Below are 24,320 nucleotides of genomic sequence, written 5' to 3'. Positions count from 1 at the left end.
ATGGTCACGATAACGATTCTTGAATGAATCAGTTGTTTTCCCAATGTAAACATACGGCCCCAATGTGCATGGTACATCTATATACAAGATTTGTACTCATACAGAGGTTCATCAATGGGCATTTTGATTTTTCTCTGCATGAGCATATTATATTTATCTGTATATATGGCAGTTCTGTCTTCATTTTGCAACGTTGTTACCGTGTTGGCTATATCACATTCGTTTCTACTATCACGATATGGCCGTATTTGATACTTTTCATTGCGGTTTACATCTCCTTTGTTGGTATTTTGTTGGGTTATTGAACTGTTGCTTCATTTTACTATTGTTTATGCGGTGCACATGCTGCTCTAAATTAATAAAGTTAGCGTAAGATACCTCCACGGTGTGTCAATTAAAAATAGCATAGTATCTATTTGATTTAGGGATGTATTTGTCTAAAGCGGCAAAAAATTTCCTAGTGATCTTCGTTGAAACATGTGAACCGAAGATTAGGTTGTATCAGAGGACATCATGATTCCTAGATTTGTTGTTTGGCTTATTTGTTCGAGTGTTGTATAGGATTGGAACAATTTACTGTGTTATGAGCAGAAGAAATATTATGTCATGTATCTTTATGAGTTTTGGTTAGTAGTTTATTGCCTTGACCAATTCTTCCTAGTCTGTATTCTCGATCTGAGTCAGTTCGCATACTGTAACGTTCTGATGGTGTACAATGTGTGTCATTACTGGAGGAATTAGCAAGGTTATGTGTGCCTGTGTCTTGCTTATATTGAATTTTCTCACGATATCCAGCTCTAGCTAAACCAGTATCATAATAAGGTGCTTGTGATTCGAAAATTTTATTATTAGTGGATAATCTAAAAATTCTTGTTCAAATATTCTTAACTAAACCCCGTATTATTGAAGATAGATGGTTGGATGCTACATTTATATATTTAATATTACCATTTGGTTTATGAAATGGTTCGAATCGTCCAGTATCAAGACAGGAGGTAGTGTCAAGGAAATTTACTCTACGATAATCATTTCCTATTGTAATGTTGAGTCCTAAATTCTTAAAAAGTCTAAATGCAGTGGGAATGAATTTGAGTAACTGTTAACATAATTTACCTTATGGTACGGATGAATTAAGTTTAGCTCTAACCTCCCCACTCTTATAAACACCAAGTAGCTATTTAACTCGTTATGTGAATGTATGTGCGCCAAACCACACGTGTGCGCATGCTTACATCTTCGTGGATGCTTGTATGAGCGATTGTACATGCGTCATACAACCAACGCGAAGCCGTTTATACATCCATATCCGTTAACGGTTATTTTTAATACTTTTTTTCACTGTATTGCGTGTTCGTTTCTTTTTTGCATCTATTATTCTATTATTGATCTTCCATATAAAAGAAACTATAGCCTTTAATTTGTTGCTTTTCTTTACACGTAACGAGAAGATACATTGCAAAACTGTTGTTTTAACGGGTTATATCTATTTATCACCCGCAGAGACACATCTGCACCATCGGATGCTCCTGAACCAATTGTTAAGTATCCCGCCCGTGAGGGATCGACGCTAGATGTGTCGAAACAATTGTAGTGATTAATAAAAATTCTCATATATTTCATCTTCCATCTCTCATTAACCAAATACATAACAAACACTGAAAGTTACCGTGCTCCACCAGTAAGCTACCAGGTATAAACCATTCGTTTTATTATCTTGTGTGTGTGTGCGCGCGCGCGCGTGTGTACATTATATCTATATACTTTATATCTTATGAATGTGTATGTAAGAAGGGGAAGGAGAGGGTAAATTATGAATAAAGTTGAATAAATTTAATATCAATATTTCAGTGCAGTTTTTTCTTTTGAATTCATTGCAATTAGTTCTGAAACAATTTTGATAAAATATTGCATATGTATTAAAGTGTTTTGGGATTGGGAGATAATTGAGGAAAATATTATAGAAAGAAAAAAATTAAGAGAGGTAAGGTTTAAAGCATGCAATTGTATAGTGAAGGGGGATAATTGGTTAAAAGTTGGAAATATAGAAATAGCTGAAAGGAACGCAAAATAACTGATTACCGACAATTTTTAGAATAAACACACACATACATACATACAATGTTGAATGCTTTAATGACGCGATTATATTCTTTAAAAGAATATATATATGTATATACTCTTTTACCTGTTTCAGTTATTTGACTGTGGCCATGCTGGAGCACCACTTTTAGTCGAGCAAATCGACCCCAGGACTTATTCTTTGTAAGCCTAGTACTTATTCTATCGGTCTGTTTTGCCGAACCGCTAAGTTACGGGGACGTAAACACACCACCATCGGTTGTCAGGCGATGTTGGGGGACAAACACAGACACACATACATATATATATACATATATACGACGGGCTTCTTTCAGTTTCCGTCTACCAAATCCACTCACAAGGCTATGGTCGGCCCATGGCTATAGTAGAAGACACTTGCCCAAGGTGCCACGCAGTGGGAATGAACCCGGAACCATGTGGTTGGTAAGCTAGCTATTTACCACACAGCCACTCCTACGCCTATATATATATATATGTGTGTGTGTGTGTGTGTGTGTGTGTATATACAGAGAGAGAGAGAGTGGGAGAGCACACACACACATACACACAATAAAACAAAATCAAGAGAGACTGTTGTTGGTCTGCATTGGCAAGACTTATTATTAGATGAAGACCATATTAGAATATTAATTGGTAACCCAAATTACTGAATTTTTCAGAAAGTTTAACACAAAATCGTAGTACAGAAAGACTTCCTATCAAAATGTAGATCAATCACGAAAGTAAGTCACTCTCATTGTTTTCTGTATTTGGAGTTTTGCAATGACTAGTTTGAAAATTTGGGGCATTCTGTAGTTGCAAAAGAAAATTAAGTACTGAATTTTAATTAAGAAGAAACATTTTTGAAAACAATCTGTCATGAGAATTTGAAGATTACAGCATACAAGGCTTGTTAGAATGTCTATACGATTTGACTGCTCAAATCAATCTTCACTAGATATCAAATTTTATGTTATTTTTAATGGGATAACAAATGAAATTTGATAAACATATGTCACTGGTTCGAAGTTGCTTCCGAAATGCTTAAAATTCTAAGAGTGTCAAATTTTGAATGAGCTCCTTGTCAATCCAGTATATTATTTCAAATGTTGACTTTCAATGAGCATTCACCCTGGTTTGTACAATTACGAGACTTTCATACAATTTTTAATAAAACTATTTATACTTCATAGAATAATTACTTTCCTAACAAGCTGGAGAAAAATTTTGTAACTATGGCCAGGACTTGTTGATTGAAACTGGAAGTCAAAGCAACAGTCCTTTTTCTAGGTGTGTGTGTGTGTGTATGTGTGTGTGTGTGTGTGTGCGCGCGCGCGCGCGTGTGTGTGTAGTGTGTGTGTGTGTGTGTGTGTGTGTGTGTGTGTGTGTGTATGCGTGCGTGCATGTGTGCGTGTGTACATTATATTTCGCATATGGATTATCTATTCTGTTATTTCTGAGTTTTTTTCTATGAAACCACTACTATTTAAGCAACCATCATTGTAAAATTTAGAAGTGTCATTTGATACAGTTTCATTAGACGCAAAATTGTAATTTTGTAAACATATATTGTTAAGAAAACTATTTAAAATATCTTTCATGCAATCAGAAAACCTATTAATGTAATTTAATGACTCATTAATTAACTTGCAAAATGGTAACTGTGCGTTGTTAAGATTGACTTTTAACGGTTAGAGTTGCGTTGAGGAATAAAACTGGTTTGAGTTCCAATATAAGTGTGTATGTAGATAAAGGCAGAAACAGAAAACCAGGAGGATTAAATGCGACGATTTATTGAACCCATTAAAGAACATTAACAAGGCAAAGCTGTTGAGATACGTCTTGGAATATACTGTCAGCAAATATACACAATGATTCTCATGCAGTTGGTACATGATGTATGCGGTGTAGAACAGGAAAAATAAATACGTGATATGACTTCTGCTGGAAGACACGAACACAAGTTCGCGTCAAAGGCTACCTGCGAAATAAATCTTGCTCTCTGCCGAGATCTGAACTCGACTGCACAACTCACACAACTAAAGAAGAAGCAGAAAAGCTTTCCTTATATAGCTGATGCTGGGTTCCCAGCAGATAGACATAAATTTCCCACGCTCGACTGGTCTGTCACGTGAAGAGATGGATAGCCCGCGTAAAGCTAGAAGGACTCGACCATCACGTGACCATGTGACAAGTTGTAGAAAACATCGTACGAGACGATTTGCGCCTATTTAAAGGTAAACAAGCAAATTTGTAAACATATACTTGCTACAGACTGTAACATCAGAAAAGTCTACCTTAACACATGAAGCGTGACGGCCCACGATTGTGACCGTCAGGCACAGGTCGACAGGCCACGATCGTGGCCCAGAGAGATGCATTTAATTTATGGGCATTTGTTGGGGTCCAATATCACTCAAACGCTCCGATACCCCACAGAATGCAAGAGGACTAATAGTTCAACTAATAACTTTTCAGATGATGTAGGACTTGCCACCATTATATACTAAGAAGATATTTTAATTATTTTTTTGTTTTTTATGTGTGCATGGTAGTCTCAGTTTCATAAAATGTGTTCAGCAGTCCATGCTATGTAAGTGCAAATCCCAACACTTTCTGGGTTAAGATTAATTTCAACTGATAACGGTTATGACTAAAAAGTTTACGGAGTTTTTCTAAAATCTTTCAGTTTTTATGTTTGAAATTTCTGGGCATTAACAAAATGTCATAGCAAATATAGTGAAACTTGAAATATATAATCCTACAATATTATTTATTTCCGTCTACTTTCTTGCTCCCACTAAAAGTAACATTGAAAAGATTTTGATTTTTTAAAAATCCAAATACTTTTGTCATTAAACAAAATAGATTTCCTCGTATGTAGGGATTGGTACGCACGCGCGCACGCACGCACACACACACACACATTTTAAGTTACAAGTGAAAGAAGGAATACTCATTGCATGTTATAAAACATATTTATTGGAAGTCAGTCAATGATTTACTCAACTGTTATTTGGAATTTCTCATCACGTACAGTCCTTTGGGTAATGACCACCTAATCACTAACGTTGCATACTGATGGAGTTACTGCCACGAGTTTCAAAAATAAGAAAAATAACTTAGAATCCTTTTCAGTTTACTAAAGAGAACAATGTGATGTTTTCATATCGTCGGCAATTTTTTCAGACAAGGCTTCTAAATGATTGTAGAAACATTATACGTGTATCAGGTATTCTGATTTACTCTGCGTGCTAGATAAATAAATACTACAAGGTTTTGCAGATTTTTGTTATCCCAGATATCGTGATCATCTGTAGCATATGAATTAGGGAGTTGCAGTCTCTTCCCAAGAACACAGGTTCAGCCATATTTTGCTCCAGATGTGTAGGTACGTATCCTATTGCTTCAGTAATAATAAGTTTGAAGCTGAAAGCGTATCTTGGGTACTGGATTTGAAAACTTTTTATCACTGGTCTATAATTCTCTTTCTCCTATATTTTTCTGACAACATTTATGTCCAGTGGGCAACTGATTTCTATAACAGGACATATAATTTTTTTTGTTGTACCCACACAAGAATATTTTGCCAGTTGTGTTTTAACTTAGTGGTTATTTTCATTTTTAAGTTCCACAAATATTCTTTTGAATCATTGGTCTCATAATCAGCTTTGTCAACTGGTATTTTGTATGTATGTATGTATGTATGTATGTATGTATGTATGTATATACGTATGTACGTATGTATGCATACGTACATACATACACAAATTTGTAAATGAACGGATGTAAATGGATGACTACTATGTTATTATAACAAAAATATTTTTGTACAAAGCAGTTTCAAAATATCTCATTAATAGTGAAAACAATCAGCTTTAGAACAATAAGACAAAGCTAAAATGAAGAGAAAGTTGAAAATAAAGCCACGCCCATATTCGCAAGAAACATGTTTTATACTGTCATGGCAGCAACTCTGTATATCAAGCCATGTATTTCAATATATAGCTAGATTTATATTTTCAAGTATTTCTTTGTTTAAGCTCAACTTATATATCGATCGTTACTTATTGATACAAGACCATCTTAACAACGTTTTAATTCCCTGTGCTGGACCCAACATGTGCAACCACAGAATTTATAGATTAGCACTGAGCTCCATAGAGCCATGGATACCTGGACAACTGCTCACTTTGTCCATGTTTTAAGAATGTACAATGTCTATCGCTTTAACCTCTGTTTTCCCATGTTTGCATACATGCATAAAAATACATGCTGACAGATCAATAAAGAGATAGTTGATAGATAGATAGATAGATAGATAGATATATAGATAGATTGGAAGGTAGGTAGGTAGGTAGGTTAGTAGTATGTATGGATGGTGATATAGATTGGGAACTTGACAATTTGAACAGCACTCAAAACAGTAAGAAAAATTGACACTGCATTAAACAGCTGAACATATCTATTTGCATCTCATGTTCTTTGTTTATATAATTGCTTAGGAAATAAGTTAACCTTGTAAAGGGATGATTGCATCCAAAGAAATATTGGTTTTATACCTAGTAATTTTGGGAAATGAAATTTCATTAAATAAATAGGTATGTATTAAGAATAAAGTTCATGTTTGGTTAAATGAAGGAAAGAAAATGGAGAGTTAAGATAATAATAATCTATTATTAAAGAATTGGTAATTTTACTTCTTACAGCCGTTTCTATTAGTGCTCAATAGGTAAAATACAAATTTATGCTTTAAATTTGCATTTATATGTTATGAACATAATTTCATCAGAGAAAGATATACATTAAGATATCACACATGGACCCTTCCATTCATGCAAGAACCTGCTTACAAGAGTCTGCTTGCATGAGCGGAAGAATCCACATGTAATATCTTAAGGTGTATCTTTCTCTGATGAAATAATGCTCATAACATATAAATGCAAATTTAAAGCATGAATTTGCATTTTACCTATTGAGCACTAATGGGAACGGCTGTAAGAAGTAAAAATTACCAATTCTTCAATAATAAATAATTATTATCTTAACTCTCCATTTTCTTTCCTTCATTTAACTGAACATGAACTTTATATATATATATATATATATATATATACTAGCAGCTAAGCCTGGTTTCACCCGGTCGGTTTGGATGATGTGACTGTAAAACCTGCTCTGTGTAAGCATTCGACACTTGTTTGGGCACGCTTACGTTAAATAACAATTTTAGAATGACTTTTTTCTGTCAAAACGCAAAAAAATAACTGACCAACAAAAAAAACAACCAGGATTCAACCAAATAAATAAATAAACCGAAATCTTAAGCAAAAATGAACCATCCCACTTCCATTGCGCGCGCACAGGCACACACCCACACATTCACATACCCCCACCCCTTTTACATACACACATATATTCACACAGAGTTGGAACGCTGTTTGATTTATTTTTTCAGCGTACAATTTTCATCATCCCACTACCAAGTATGACATCACCCATTACTTCCTTATTCTCAAGACAAGAAAGAATCGCCCATGTCAAATTTATATGTATAGACTAGCCTTCAAGCCGCCCTACGAGTGGGATTCAGGCTAGCTCCTGTGGAGGGCCCCACTATCGGGCCGCTTCACGGCCCTCTACCCTTCTGTAATGTAATGGACTCGGACATATTTATTGTATATGTATCTCCTGGTAGTAATTATCCGATACCCCATTCCAAACTCCCTACCCAACATATACCCCAAGCACCAAATGCAACCGGAACAGGAAGATTAGTTTTCCACCTAGACATAAGTTTCATAAACTACAATATTATATATCCACACTACCACACTTGAAACATACCTGTTATAACTCTCTATCGCGATTTGAACGTACGTTAAAGTATTTAAAATGCCCAAACTTATTTCTGCAAATGTGCTAAGCACTGATGCTGCTCATGGTTTAATCATTAAGTGTAGAAGCGAGGTAAATGCAGTAAAAGTAGAGGTGTTAGTGGGGCCCCCATTTAAGCGGCCCTTCTGAAATTGAACCGCCTTACGATATTCCCTGGGAGTTCATGGTATGAAATTTATTGTCATTACTCCGATTTGGTCGCCAATGCCATGTATTTAGTTTTAAATGAGGTAAAAACAATGGGAGTCAGTAGGGCTCCAATTAGGCAGTCCTTGAAAAAAATAGACCTCTTTAGGACATTTCTTGGGATTAGGGAAGTTGCTGGTTTGAGTTTCGTTGTCGGAGAGGAGTTAACGAACATAAAAACGTAACGGACAGAGAAACATCACTCAAATTTATATTAAGATATATATACATACATATATACATACATATATGAATAAATACATACATCTGCGCCTGCCTTTCCTTTATGTCACACCTTATATGTATTTGTGTGTGCGTGTGTGTGTGTGTGTGTGTGCGTGCGTATGTGCATGTATGTAAATATATGTCTGTATATGTATGTATATATAGATATATATGTATATATATATGCGTGTGCGTGTGTATATATATGTATATGTATATATATATATATTATTTTATTTAAAAAAAGTTCCAACTCTGTCTGTTTTTTATGTTTTTTATTTATATTCTTGTAAAATTTATGTGGGATATAGAATATGGAATATATAATATATAATATTAAAAAAGATGGATGGTACAATGAAATGAAGTATTGAAACATTCATTACTTCATTTCATTGTACCATCCATTTTTATATTATATATTATATATTCCATATTCTATATCCCACATAAATTTTACAAGAGTATAAATAAAAAACATAAAAAACAGACAGAGTTGGAACTCTTAAATAAAATGATATATTCCTCTATACACGATCATACAAAACACTTTTTTGTATTTATTTTTACTCACACACACACACACACACACACATATATATATATATATATATATATATATATATATGTGTGTGTGTGTGTGTGTGTGTGTGTGTGTGTGTAGGAACGACCGTGCGAACTCAAAAAGGAGAATTGGTGACGAATGGAAAATACAGAGGACTCCTTTTATTTAAACGTGTCACACGGTCGAACACAAAATATTATATATATCAATGATGATATACATATATGTTATGCTATGATAACATAGATGACCAGTAATGAAAGACCACAACCGTATTAGATGAATAACAGAGATATTTATTGTAGCGTTAAAGATGTATGTCTATGTGAGAGTGTGAATGCGACATATAATAACATGATCAAAGACAGGCCGTCATACAAAGAAAAGTGTGTATGTGAGTGATACATGTGTGTGTATGTGAGTTATTACAGCAGATGGAAAGAGAGTCAATAACACGTGAGCAATTATACCAGTTCTTTAGTACACAATAGTATGAGTCTGTATGTGAAAGAAGTGAGTTGAGGCTGTGTGTGGCAGCGCTGATCACTAGTTGTGATGTCGTGGCATCGATGCCGGGCCGTGATTCTTGTTATACAGATGTTCGTCGTTGGCTGAAATTCTTGTCTGTTTATTTATCGTGGTGAAGCTGAGTCACCTAACAGAATCGAAGAGAGAGATGTGCCGCGGTGGTTTAGTTTGGTGTACATAGTAAGTCGTGTTGACGCTGGTGGTGATTGATGCTGCTTGGTAGTAATCGTGTTGGTCATGACGATGATGCTGGTTAGTAGTCGTAGACTCGTTTTGCTGATGTGGCGACGGCGGTGGTCATCGTTGGCTGGACGAAGCTGTTGAAGTGGTCGCTGGCTCGCTGGCTGATTGTTGCTGCTGCTGTCGTGTGGTACATGGAACAGTCTCTAAGAGAAACTGAACCGAGACGAATTTGGCCGCCGAGTTAAAGCTATTTATAACAAACTATCAGCTCCCGATGGCTTCAGAAACATACTCTATCACGTGACCTTATTAGGGGCCGTGATTGGTCAGTTTGCGTTCTGGCGGGAACGGTTCGAAGAAGTTGCCGCTTCGAATATTAATCAGTCACGTGATGACAAAGTTGATGTTTTCCGCTACGCTCGCGTTTGTTTATATTTAAATGAGAAGATTGTATGTAATGGCGATAGTAGTTTTGTATCTAATGGCGATAGGTAGTTTTGTATGTAATGGCGATCGAGGTGTTAGTTTCACTACATATATATATATGTATATATATATGTGTATATATATGTATATATATGTATATAAATATGTATATGTGTGTATATGTATGTAGCTATCTATCTATCTATATCTATAGATAGATAGATAGATAGATATGGTTGAAAGTTCGTGTGTGTAAGGGGTGACGCAAATACAGTCAGACAAACCGGTAGTTGCATAGAAGAGGCATTAGATACCTAAATGGCCACTAACCAATAATTACGTAATCTAATAGACATTATGCTGTTCATTACAATATGACTGAAGCTATAAAACGATTGCCTGGTGACAAGCGCGCTAAAATGCACACCTTCGCAGACATGTTAAATCGATATTGATAAAACGATGCTCTAACAACAATGGTATATTTTTAAAATGTATGTTTGTTTATTTACTTATTGTGCATTGGTCGTTTGTGTACGCATGTGCTTTTGAGAGAATAGACAGTGGCTGTAGCTGGAAATAATTTTGATAAAGTACACCCGCGCGCACGCACACACACGCACGCACACATACACAGGCGCATACACACACACGACACATATTTCTCTGTCTATGACGCAATATGTAAAATATTTTCACAACAAAAATGGTTTAGCTTTATATGTATGTATGTATGTATGTATGTGCATTTCTCATACAGTTATCATCTAAAGTGTGATTATTTTCAAGTTCTATGGCAATGGAGGTTTTGGTGGATGTGAACAATTTTAACAGTCAGAACTATGATTGCATAATTCCATTCAGGCAGGTTAGAATTAACGTTGATATTACTTCAGCTGTCTACTTAGGACATCGCCATGGTTTGGTGTAGTTCTGGATGACCGAGCAATTATTTTAGAGTATTGATATGTACGTACGTACATATGTATGTATGTACGTACGTACGTATGTATGTGCGCGTGTATGTATGTATGTATGTATGTATGCTTGCATGTATGGATGCATTCATGCATGTATGGTTTCTTTCTCTTCTTAATTTTAGAGTAAATTTTACTGGCCGCCTACTTGGTAGCAAGGTTGTGAAGGAAAGTATCCTTTAAATCTGTAGCAGAAGTGATTTACACTATCATTAGGTGTGATATGTTTTCGTTGAGTAGTTTAGACTTGAATACCTGGATATCGGCTCCACAAGCCTTTTCGTTCCATCAGGTCACATGACCTTGCGATTAGCCGAACTTGTTGTTCGTATTGGTCGGTTTCCAGCCGTCCACTCGTGTTGACGCAACAGTTCGCAAATATTCCTTACGTGGGAAATTAATTACCAGCTCTAGGAGCCTACTGATCTCTATAAGAACGACAGTTCTCGACTGCTGTATGTCTTTGGCACACGCCACTGACCACACGCAACTCGTCTCTAACAATGTTGTATCTGACACCAGCCAATATCCTCTTTCACCTATATAGCAGACGCCTGCCTATATCGTTGCTGTTGAACACCACACGACCAACAGACCATCGGCTTCCTCTACACACCACCAAACAGCACGCCAACTTTGTCTACAAGATCAACAGTCCAACCTAACCACGACGTCTCCCACGCACCTTTGTTGTAACCTGTTATAATTTATTTCATTTCAAGTATGGCAATCATTGTGTTTTATAATGGAGAATAAATCGTCGCTTATCATCTTCACGTCGTATATCATCTTCCTATTTCCCTTTTTTACCATCTTCGTTATAAGTCTTAAGATGGTTTTACAGATTTTAATTGCCTGACATCGTAGTCATTTGTAGCGTATGAATTACAAATGATCACGATTTAGAACGAGTATCAATTCTCTAAAATAATTGTTCGGTCACCCAAAAATACACCAAACCATGGCTATGTCCTAAGTATACAGCTGAAGTAATATCAACGTTAATTCTAACCTACCTGTATTCAGAGTTCTGATTGCATATGTAGCGTAGACTCATTTCCATTCAGTTAAAATTGTACGCATCCACCAAAACCTCCATTGCATATAGAACTTGAAAATAATCATACTTTAGATGATAACCGTATGAGAAATGCACATTTTAAAAAGGTACATGAGCATAATATCATTTATAGTTAATTCGAGTTTGTACTGCACACAACCCACTTTCTGAGTAAGGCAGAATGTTCTGGTGGCACAAAAAGACAAAATAAATCCTCCCAAATTCAATACAATACAAAGTTTTATATCAAATTATCCTATCTGGTCTTTCTCTAACAAAGGAACTCACAAGGCAGCAGCGTTTTGATTTCAAACTATCATCTTTTCCAGTCAGGTTGCCCTTACTACAGCTAAGGGACCCATTTACACTTCTAGATAATTGTCCTGACATGAACTAACTGCCTATCACTCTTCAAGTCGTCTTACGATGCTCTTATTCACTACCTCATGTATTTCTATGTCCCCATGCTTATACATGCACGCATGCATGCACGCACGCACGCACGCGGAAACACACACACACACGCATACACACACACAAACAAACAATAACAGCAACAACGTCCACTCGAAAGGGAACACGTGTAGAGTTCTACAAATTACATTCAGTGTATCCTTTTAAATGTCTTCAATCTGGCGCGCTAAGTCCGGAAATAATTCTGCAGTTAATAAATTTTTGCAGCTAATTTATTTTTGTATGTAATATAATTTTAATCTTCGGATGCTAGACCACTGGTTCTAATTGACTAATATCAATTTCTACCCTCATAAATAAATTATATATATATTATATATATATATATATATATATATATATATATATATATATATATATATATATATAAACAAAAGTAAATGAGTATATGCATTTATACGTACAGGTATGTGCATACCGACATCCACCTGTATGTATAGGTGCATATCTGGGTACAGGACATTGCAAACAAACGTAGACGAGAACACACGAGCCACATAGAGAACATTCTACTTCATCAGCTACCCACGTTTTAACACCGGCGTTTCGACGAGCTTATATATATGTATGTATACATACATACATACATACATACGTACATACATACATACATACATACGTACGTACGTACACAAGCGTAGCTAGAGGAGCGGTTGGGGCTGTCCGCCCCGGACGGCACTTTTAAAGGGACACTACTTTTGGGTCTGCTGTAGGCAATATGTGGATTTTGTGGGGCCAGGAGGCGACAAACAAAAAGGCTGTAGTTGAGAAAAAGTTAACTGATATGGAGAACTGGAAGCCGTCTGAATACTGGAAAAGAATTGTATGTATCATGATGATTCGCATCGGGTGTTAAAGTGCCGACATCATGACTGCTGCTCTATACTCAGTGAACACTGTAAAGGCTGCAAAATGTGCCATGGGCAGCTGCAACCGAAACTACAAAGATATAGCCCAGCAGGAAGGCATATAACAGGCGTTCTGACTGCATCCGCAAGCCAGAATTTAGCCAACAACAGATGAACAGGGCCTTAGGCTTAATTCAGATGACTGTTAAAACTGTTGGAGACTATAGTTAAGCCCTGACTGCAAAGGGTTGCTGTTGGAAGGTCATATGTGTGGCAGCAGGATTCAGCTTTTGCTCCCGGGAGTGTCAGAAGTGGTTGTCGAGGAATTTCTGCGATTTCACCAACCACAATTTCTGGTCTCCGAATTCCCCCGATTATTGTGATCCTATGGATTATTATATGTGAGTGCACGGTTGAGAAAGACGCCAATCGCTTTGCCTGCAACCAAGGCCGAGCTAGTGGTCAAGATCAAGATGTTTGAAGATCTTCCCAGGGTCACATTGAGAAACGCATGCGCAAGGTTCTGGGCTGTCTTGAGACTGCAGTGGAAGCTGAAGATGGCTTCTTAGAGTAAACTGTTATCATCTAGTAAACTTAGAGTAAACTGTTATACAAACTGTCGAATTTAGCCCGAACACGTAGCTGTGTGATTACGAAAATACGGTGTACATATATCCTAAAGTATTTCTATGTGTGAGTTATGTGTATGAGTTATGTGTGAATCATGTGTGTGTGCGCGCGCGCGTATGTGCGTGCGTGCGTGCGTGCGTGAGTGCATGCGTGCGCGCGAGTACTTGTATGTGTGCCGAGTTGTATGAACGACCCCAACTCTGCTACCTCTTTACCCATATAAATTTGGGCGATAGCATTCTAACAGTCCACTGAAATCTGTCGTCATATCTCTTGAATAGATTTTTATTACCACAATATATTCTCCATAACGATAACAATCCTTTTCTTTCCTTTATTCTTCTTTTTTCCTTTTCTTTCTTTTTTTTCTTCCCACTCCTTATCTCTAAGCCACACCCACTCTCGCATATTTTGGGTCCCACCCTTTGCTTTAACGCTCATTGGTTCTCTAAACTTTCTTCCTTGATTTTTTGCTTTTTTTATTTTTTGTTTTTTCTTTAATATATTACTACTGGCTTTTCTTTTCAGTTGGACTCACCCTTGTGTTGTGGCTGACTTAGAAATTTCAGGCGACGATGTAACCTTCATTAAGGTAATCTCAGCCTGATGATTAGCTACGTTGAACATAGTTCGTTGCATAAAAATTGCATCACGAGCTTCAACTAGCTAAGAAACATATGTAGTGTGCATTTTACCTGTTCCACCCCCTGAATTTGGATTTTTATTCAAATTTTTAGCAGCTTTAGTTACTAACTATGAGCTATTTAGAAACTATCAGCTTGTCGAATGTCCTCACAACTTCGATATGGGAAAAAGTGTGTAACTCTCGATGCCAATAAATTGTTATTGTATCTTATCATATACTGTCCACTTTTTGTTCCCTATACCTGCCATCTTCTGCTTGAAGCTTACAAACTTCCTACACTCGGATTCCCGGATCTTATTTATATGTATGTATGTATGTATGTATGCATGCATGCATGCATGCATGTATATATAAATGTGTGTGTGTGTTATGCATATATGTTATGTATGTAAGTTATGTGTGTGTGTATGTACGTACGTACGTATGTATGTATGTATGTATGTATGTATGCATGCATGTATGTATGTTTGTATGTATGTATGTATGTATGTATGTACCCCTTCATTTTTACATTGTGTGATGGTAGTCAGTATCATACAAGTGGTGTCATTCATTTCCAGTCTTGCATGAAAATAGACAGACATACAGATAGACAAGTTTCTCCATTACCAAAGACAAGCACATAAGTGATACAACACGCACAAGCACACTCATTATTCTCTAATGGCCCTGAGTGAAAGTTGAAATCATTCTGTCTTTGTGATATTATAGTTAATCAATTCTGGAGCGTCACTCATTTCCCATGACTACTTTTATATATTATTATAGACAATGGGGAAATTGTGTCTACCTTGCATCAGAATATTAACCATTTACTTAATTAATTAATTATACACTGAATTCCTTGCTTTAAATTAGAATTTTTACAATGATTTGAAAATCTTTCACTTTTTATATTAGCAAATATCTGCAGTTTTAATTTTTGTAGGTACTATTTAGACAACATATCCTGATATATTTGTGCACAATAATCAAAACGTGGTTAGATATTGTTTATTTGTATAAAACACCCAAGAAGAGGAGAGGGGAGTGAGTTGGGCAGGTCTGACTGAGGTGGTCCATGAGTGGCCATCACCTAGAAGCAAAGAGTAAAAGCTGTAGAAAAAGCAGATAGGGGACACCAGATTTGCATCCCTTCTCACAAACAGGAGTTGAAGTATGTTGATGAGTGATTTCATGCCAGTCAGTTGAGTGTTGTTTGGGGGGGGGGGGGTCTGGGATACTTGTATGGATAATATCAGCATATTTTCCAAATATGGCAGTAGTATTCAGCTATAGATCTCACTTGAGCTTTGAAAAAGTTAGTAGTTGTTGTGTGCTGATGTACTTTATGGACTTGATGCAGAAGGTCTATCTTTGTAATGTTGTATATGTATTTAATAACTGTTGTTATATCCATACCAATTTTTAATGCTGGAGTCGATGCACTTGAACACCAGCCTGGAATTATGGCTCAGGTATAACAACTTACTGGTATATCTTCTCTGGAGGACATATATATACCACAGAATCTGAAAAATCAATCTTATGAACCTATAACTCAAAAAGGACCTTTGATCTTTTTTGATGTATGTATGTATGTATGCATGTATGCTTCTCTTTCTCTTATTAATTTAGAGTAAATTATGACCAGCTACCAACTTAGGTTGTGAAGGAAAGTATCTTGATTTAACCATCATCCTTTAAATCTTTAGAAAGTCTTGCAGATTTTTATAGCCCCAGATATCGTGATCATTTGTAGCATATGATTTGCATTCTCTCCCTAAGATTCCAAGTTCAGCCATACTTTGCTCTAGACGGGTTGGTATATATCCTGTTGCTCCAATAATAACACTGGTTGACAAAATTAAATGTATTATATTCATTATGAATGCAAACCAACTTATTTAGACTAATTTTTCATGCTGATTTCAAAATTTCACTCCATTTGTATGCAGCATGCATCAGTTTTTCAGTAGATACAGGCAAATATTTTACATATTTGTATATATGAAATCATTAACGTAATAAGTAAGGACATATTATTTAAAAAAAGTTAATGAGTTCATTGAGTTGAAAATCACCACTATCATTCTACAAAGGGTGAATACACAAAAAAATGGGTCAGACAAAACAGACAAAGTTAGAAGGACAGAGCTAGAAACATTGTGATTTGGATTTCTTGCAGTGTTCCTGATCTGATCGATCATGGTAAAGTGTCCAGCAGTTGTCAGCCAGCATACTGTCATTCCAGAAGCCTTGGTACCATTTCTTCATAGCACTAATGTCCTGATGAAATCTTTCACTGTCCTCATCACACACTGGTCCAAGGTTATCTGCGAAGAAATCCAGATGGGAGTCCAAGAAGTGAACTCTCAGTGACATGCAACAACCCATTGCTGAGTAACATCTCAGAAGATTCTTGATGCCATCCTTGTAGTCCATTGCCTTCTTGTTGCCCAAGAAATTCTCATAGATCCACGTGAAAGTATTCTATGCAGGCAGTTCCAGTTCATCCAGTGTTGTCTTGAAGTTGACATCTTTGAGTACTTCTCTAATTTATGATCCAACAAAAATACCCTCTTTCAATTTCGCCTGTGTAATTTGGGGAAACTTTTCTACAATATACTCAAACTCTTTGACATTTCTCTTCTCTAGTGTCTTTACAAATTGTTTCATCAGTCCAAGCTTTATGTGAAAATGAGGCAATAAGACATTACATGGATTTACAAGAGATGTATTCTTGACGCTAGACAGTCCTGGCTGGTATGATGTTCTTGTCTGCCAATTTGATTCCGAATAATGCCTGTCAGTTGCCTGACTATCCCGTAAACACAAGAAACAACAGTATTTTGTGAAGCCTGACTACATTCTCATTAACATTCCAATGACTTTTAAATCTCCACATATTTTCTATGAGTAGCTTTCATGGACAATGACATGAAGTAAAAGTTCCATATTCTCAAATGATTCATGAAGATGAATGGAGTGTGCAATAGGAATGGAGGGCTTCAGATTACCATTATGGAGAAGTACTGCTTTAAATCATCGTTTTGATGAGTCAATAAACAAATGCCATTCTGTAGGATCATGATTTTGTGATAAACATTCGAAAAGTCTATTGATACTACTGCAAAAGTGAAGTGGGCCTTTAACAGAAAAACTGTACCTGATGTCAGAAAGCTAATTGTATATTTGAAATCAGCATTAAAAACTACACTAAATACACCTTTGATGAAAAATACTTGTTGACCAGTGTAATGGGTATGAAGATGAAAGTGTATCTTGGGTACTGGATTTGCAAACTCCTTATCAATAGTCCATTGACATCCTCTTTCTCTTGTATTTTTCTACCTACATTTATGTCCAGGGGCAGCTGATTTCTACAACAGAACTTATCTTTTCCTTGTGGTCCCACACAATGATATCAGGTTGCTTGTATTTTAACTGGCTGGCTGCTTAAATTGTCAGGTTCCACCAGTATTCTTTTGACACATCAGTCTCAATAAAGCCAACTTCATCTGTTGATATTCTCTTTTTTGTTATCCTGTTCCAAACTGTTCTGGCCACTGTACCATGCTTCATGGGAAGATAATATCTTGAAGACATTCTCTCACAGTTGGCAATAATGTGGTTGATATCTTTAGTATGTATGTATGTACGTGTGTATGTACATATGTGTGCACATATGTATGAACATATGTATGTATGTATGTACATATGTATGTACATATTTACATACATATGTATGTACATATGTACATATGTATGTATGTACATGGGTACGTACGTATGCATGCATGCATGTATGTATGTGTGTATGTGTATGTGTGTGTATGTGTGTATGTGTGTGTGTGCATGTGTGCACATGGACATGTTCTTATGTATGTATGTTTATATATGTTTATGTCCACATGTATGTATGTATGAATATTTGTGTATGTACACAAGTATATTGAATTTAGAGAAAGTAAAGTCTCAGATAAATATTTTCAGATATATATAAATGTAATATTACCATGAGAGATCACCAAATATTGTGAAACCAAGCATTTGTAGCAAATTAAGGGTTTTTCAACTTTACTGGTTCAATGCTACTTTCCTGCTTTTTTTTTTTCGTATAAGAAAATAGCTCTCCTTTGTGCAATGTATGTTTGTGTGAGGATAGTTAAATAGGAACAAAAAGTGGTATCAACTGTGAAGGAGTGTGCATTGCAAGAACTGGCAGGAAATAAGTCATATAGAGAGAAGAGTGCAGGAAACATAAGCAAATCTGGGTACAACAGAGTTGAAACATTCTTAATGTTAATTGTTTGGATGGATCAAAGACAAATTTACTTGCGGCTATTTAATCCAATAGAGCTCAATTTAATCCAATGACAGTGAATACAGCAGCAGTCCCCAGCAAGAATTGTCCATCATTACTAGAGGCAAGCTACATCATAAGCCCTAACACTAGCACTACTACTACCAGCTGTGCTACAAATATTATAACTGCCTATACTCTTAATATCATTTTACTTTTGTTGACACTCTTACCTATACTAATAGCCTACAGCCTGTAAAACAGTGATACCACCACCAGTACATATGACAAAACCATCACTGCTACCACATATTACTACTTCACTGCCACCACTACATATATACATATAACAACCACCCTCACTAACAACAACAATTTACATGAGATAACAAGGGTGCCTTTTCATGGTCACTCAATCTGCTAGAACTGGCAGCCAAATCTCCTTTCAATCACAACTTACTCTCTTAAAAATGGAAGGACACATTGAATAATGTAATTCTAGATACACAAAAAAAGAAGAAAAAAAGATGAGATAGGCTATCTTGATCATATGTCTACTGGATCAGAACTGATTTGGGGCTAGAGGCAACAACAACAACAATTTATCTGCACAGCCATCTTTTCTATACTTTCATCTTTCTATTGTCCCATATGAACATTATCACTGCTACCTACCTCACCATTATTACAGTCACTATCATCTTTAACCCTACCACTATGTTGTTTATCATTACCACTACCATCACTATGACTTTTTCTACACCACCACCACCACCTATACCAGCAACACTAGCAGGAGCAGCCCCATCACTTATGCTTCCATCATCATTAACAATAGCAGTATGCTGTTCGATCAATACAGTACATTAATCAATCAATCAGTGCTTGCGATGCTGCCATTTGATTTTACAGGGAGAGGAAGAATGAGAGAAAGAGATAGAGAATATCGATTGAGCAGCACAACCATGTGTATAGTTGTGTGTGTGTGTGTGTGTGTGTGTGTGTGTGTGTGTGTGTGTGTGTGTGCGTGTGCATGTGCATGCGTGTATGAGTTGGTTTTCATATTGTGAAAGAACAATCTAATATTAACTGAACAACAAAATTATGTGTACATGTGGTTATATAGGTATGTGTGGATACATATGTGTACATAAGGGTGTGTGTACATGTGAACTTTGTACACTTCAATAAATATGAAATGGCATGCACAGACATACACATGCAACATAAGCACGCATACATACAAAGGAACATAAACACACAAGACAAAGTGGTCTTTTGTGACTATCAGTAATGACATGAATGTTTAATGTCTGACATTTCCATCCTCCACACCCCTGCTATCTGCAGATAACAGAAATACATATATAAACACATGTGCACATATATAGCTTCCACCACCTCTCCTACATCACCAGTATCCAGATTCCACCTTTCCTAACCCATATCTTCATATTTATTCCTCAGATTGCATCTGGTTTTGTTGCCTATTACCCCTAGAGGCCATATTTGCCTGTCCCTTCCCTCCAACCATCCCACCGCCATCTTCATTATTACTACTTTTATTATTATTGTTGTGATTATTATAAATATTATTGATGTTTTTAACTGTTGATGGTATTATAATTGCTACTGTTATTATCTTTATTATTATTGACCTGGAGAGGTTGATCATATAGCCAGAAACAGTAGAGTGCTGAACAAAGCAAAGGAATTTAATGTATTTAGTTTCATTGTTCTAGGTTTTGAGTTCACATTCTGCTCAGGATGACTTTGACTTTCATTACTTTAAAGTCAAAAGAATTAGCAGCAAGAGTTAACTCAGCTGACTACAAACCCCACCTTATAAGAATTAGGTCTTTTACTATGTTGAAAGAGAAGAATGTTAGTTTTGTTTTAATTACAAGTACAAAGGTTCTCAATTTTAGACAGAAGAAATAACGGAATAATGATTGTCATCTGTTTTCATGATTCATCTAAGTAGGAAAAAAGTACATTGTTTACAACCTTCAGAGCCTTTCTGTTTTCAGTGGCCTCCAGTGAAGTTTTGGAATAGTCATATCAACTAGAAATCTCTCTCATATTACACAGCAATAGTCTCTTGCCATTAAGAACTTTAATAAAAACAAAATTGTTTCTTTATAATCTCATTAATGTTTTCAACGACATCTGACATACTCAGTTTTTGATGAAATGTTTAGTTTTCACCCATCATTAATTACTGGATCAAAAGTATCATAGCAAAATAATTCCATTGCAGTATGTATCAAGACAGTTCTCCTCATGTCTCATTTTTATTCAACTCACATACACCTCAAAGGTTCAGTTACCTTTCTTACTCTCTTCTTACTCTAACCACACTCTACAACCTTCCCTATCACACATAACTAAAACATACTACACACAAATATCAAGCCACACAATCTCTGAAGAGCATACATTTCTATAAATACAAAACATTCTGGACTGCATTGAAGTGAAAGAGGTAAAGTCTTTATTCACCAATAATTTGCAATCACAGTTCTGATAACAGGTCATGCCCATCCACTGTCTCCCTTACCAGTAGTTGCTACTCATCTGCACAGTCTGACACTTTACACTTTCATATAAACTTACTTATTTCATCTTCTCTCCTCCTAATGTCCACCCTATTTTGTCTCACTTGTATCTCTTCATCTTGCCCTCTCATTCCAGCAACTAATTTTGTTTTACTATACATTTCCAAAGAGTACTAGCAATACAAGTGAACTGAGTTAGCATCAAGCAGAAATTAAAATTGGGACACAAACTTACTCTTGTTTATTATTAGTAGTCTTTATGAAATGCAGTAGAAGAAAATAGATTAGAGATAAACTCCTAACATACTTTGGTTACAGTTTGCAACCATTTTATTGTCATTGATGCTCCTGAGTTTCTATCATACTTTAGCTTCCCAAACCCTTCCACAAAGTCACCTCCCTCAATACTGTACTTTCACTCAACCTAGGGGTCTTGTCATGCTAGTTACTTGGTGACCTCAGTAGTGCCAATGCCATGAAAAGAAGGTACCCTGTTCCCTCTGTAAAGTGGTTGGCATTAGGTATGGGATCCACCTGTAGAAACCATACCAAAGCAGATACTGGAGCTCAACACATTCTGGCTCATCAGATCCTGTCAGACCATCTGACCCATGCCAACATAGAAGATGGACATTAAATGATGCTGCTGCTGATGCTGATGATGATGATGATGATGACAACGTAAGTCATTCACACTATTTCCAAGATGAAGATGAGCATTATAAATATCCACTTTGGTTACTATGAAGCCAGATCTATAGAGACTTGCTTTCATACACCACACACCAGCAGTCTCTTACTCTTGAAATTTCAGAGAAAGTAATGCTCACATCAGCATCTTGTAAAGAATTTACCCAAATATAAGAATTATAAGCTTTATCCATCACTTCCTCATTGCTGTGTCAATGGGTTCTTTCTGATACACGTTCTATCAGTTCTAGTGTGTGTTCTGTTAGCATCATCATCATCTTTATCATCTAACACCTGTTTTCCTTGCTGGTATGGGCTAGGTGGTTTGACTGGAGCTGATAAGCCAGAGAGCTGCACCAGGCTCCAATCGTCTGCTTTGGTTTAGTTTCTACAGCTGGGTGCTCTTCCTAATGCCAACCACTTTACAAAATGTATTGGGTGTCTTTTTTATGTCACCAGCAAGGGTGCTTTTTACATGTTATGTCTTATGTAAATCCGCTTCTTGCTTTTACTTCTTATGCAGAAAATACCATATTTTACACTTTTAATAGGGTTTCTCACACAGTTACCATCCATCTACATGCAACTGAGAAACGTTATACTAAGCATGAACAAATGCCTTGAAAACATCTTTTAATGGTGATAGAAAAATATAGTATCATATAAAAGCACCAAAATGCAGTGATCAATATGAAAAGTTCAATAAGTGAACATCAAAAATACTGAACTCATGATTCTTGAAAGACCTGCAAATGTCATGGACGTTGCTCCTCTTAATTTAAATAAAGATAATGATTAAATTTCTGTGAGAGGTTGGCACATTGTGCAACAGTGATGTCATGTCCTAATTATAATATCTCCAGATATAATAGCTTTATTCTTTTATCCTTTTACTTGTTTCAGGCAATATACTGTGGCCATGCTGGGGCACAGCCTTCAAGAATTTCTAGTTGAATGAATTGACCCCAGTACTTAATTTCTTTTTACTCTGTTGGTTTCTTTTGCCAAACTACTAAATTACAAGGACGTAAACACACCAACGCCAGTTGTCAAGTGGTAGTGGGAGGGCAAACACAGACACAAAGACACACACATACACATATATATCCAGCAGGCTTCCTTCAGTTTCTGTTTATCAAATCCACTCACAAGGCTTTGGTCAGCCTGAGGCTATAGCAGAAGACACTTGCCAAAGGGGCCATGCAGTGGGACAGAACCCAGAACTATGTGGTTGGGAAGCAAGCTTCTTACCACAATATTCTGAAGTAATGCCCAAACATCACATCTTTCTGTTGTCTCTAAACATCTAAGTTTCATTTGATCTAGTGTATTGTAGTGTAATGTTTTGTATTTTCATATATTATGATGTAGTATGCTAGAGTGTGATATTTTCTGGTTTGTTATATCACTTATACCTTGCTACCATTCATGAGCTGCAGTGATTTATGATGTGTTTCATATGCTGTTGTGCAGCATGTTTAATTAAATGTTATATGGCATGTTGCAGTGCATTGCATTATTATGAGGTGCATAGTAACATTATTTTGTGTGATGCAATGTGTTATAATGTGGTCTGATATAATTATGTTGCAGCTTGCCATTTTGTTGCATGACAAGGACATGATACGATGTGGTTTGCTTTAGTGAAAATCAGCATGGTTTATGGTACTTTACTGTACTATAGCTGGTTTGGTATATGGTAAAGTGTCTTCAAGTGACTGTGTAGTATCATGTAGTTTTATAATAAGTTGGTATATAGTATACTAGTAGTGTGAAATAAAGCACAAACACAGAACTCTTAATGCATAACTAATTGAATTCACTGCTATGAATATCAATGACATTAATATGTTATAGACTTCCATAGAAAGTACAATAGACTATACCGACCCCAAAACACTTAAAACTTGTACTGTCAAATTCATGACTACCACAACATGGACCAAGATACAACCCAGCTGTTGATATTACCATTCCACAACAGTTGACATGAAATGGCCAAATGGCAATGGTTTTGAACTACCAACTCCTAGGTATTAAGTTAAAATCCCACATAACCACACCA

At 36.2% G+C, this 24,320-nt stretch overlaps 1 protein-coding gene across 3 annotated transcripts in view; it reads left to right on the top strand.

Annotated features, from left to right (window-relative positions):
* LOC106876578 (uncharacterized) overlaps nt 1–24,320 on the top strand; it is an 89,898-nt gene that overhangs the window by 49,802 nt on the left and 15,776 nt on the right. The gene's annotated exons all lie outside the window — the stretch shown is intronic.

Source organism: Octopus bimaculoides, chromosome 14, assembly GCF_046866305.1.
Source record: "Octopus bimaculoides isolate indiv1 chromosome 14, ASM4686630v1, whole genome shotgun sequence".
NCBI lineage: Eukaryota > Metazoa > Mollusca > Cephalopoda > Octopoda > Octopodidae > Octopus > Octopus bimaculoides.
The sequence above is the reverse complement of the archived record's forward strand: the minus strand, read 5'-3'. Positions and strand labels throughout refer to the sequence as shown.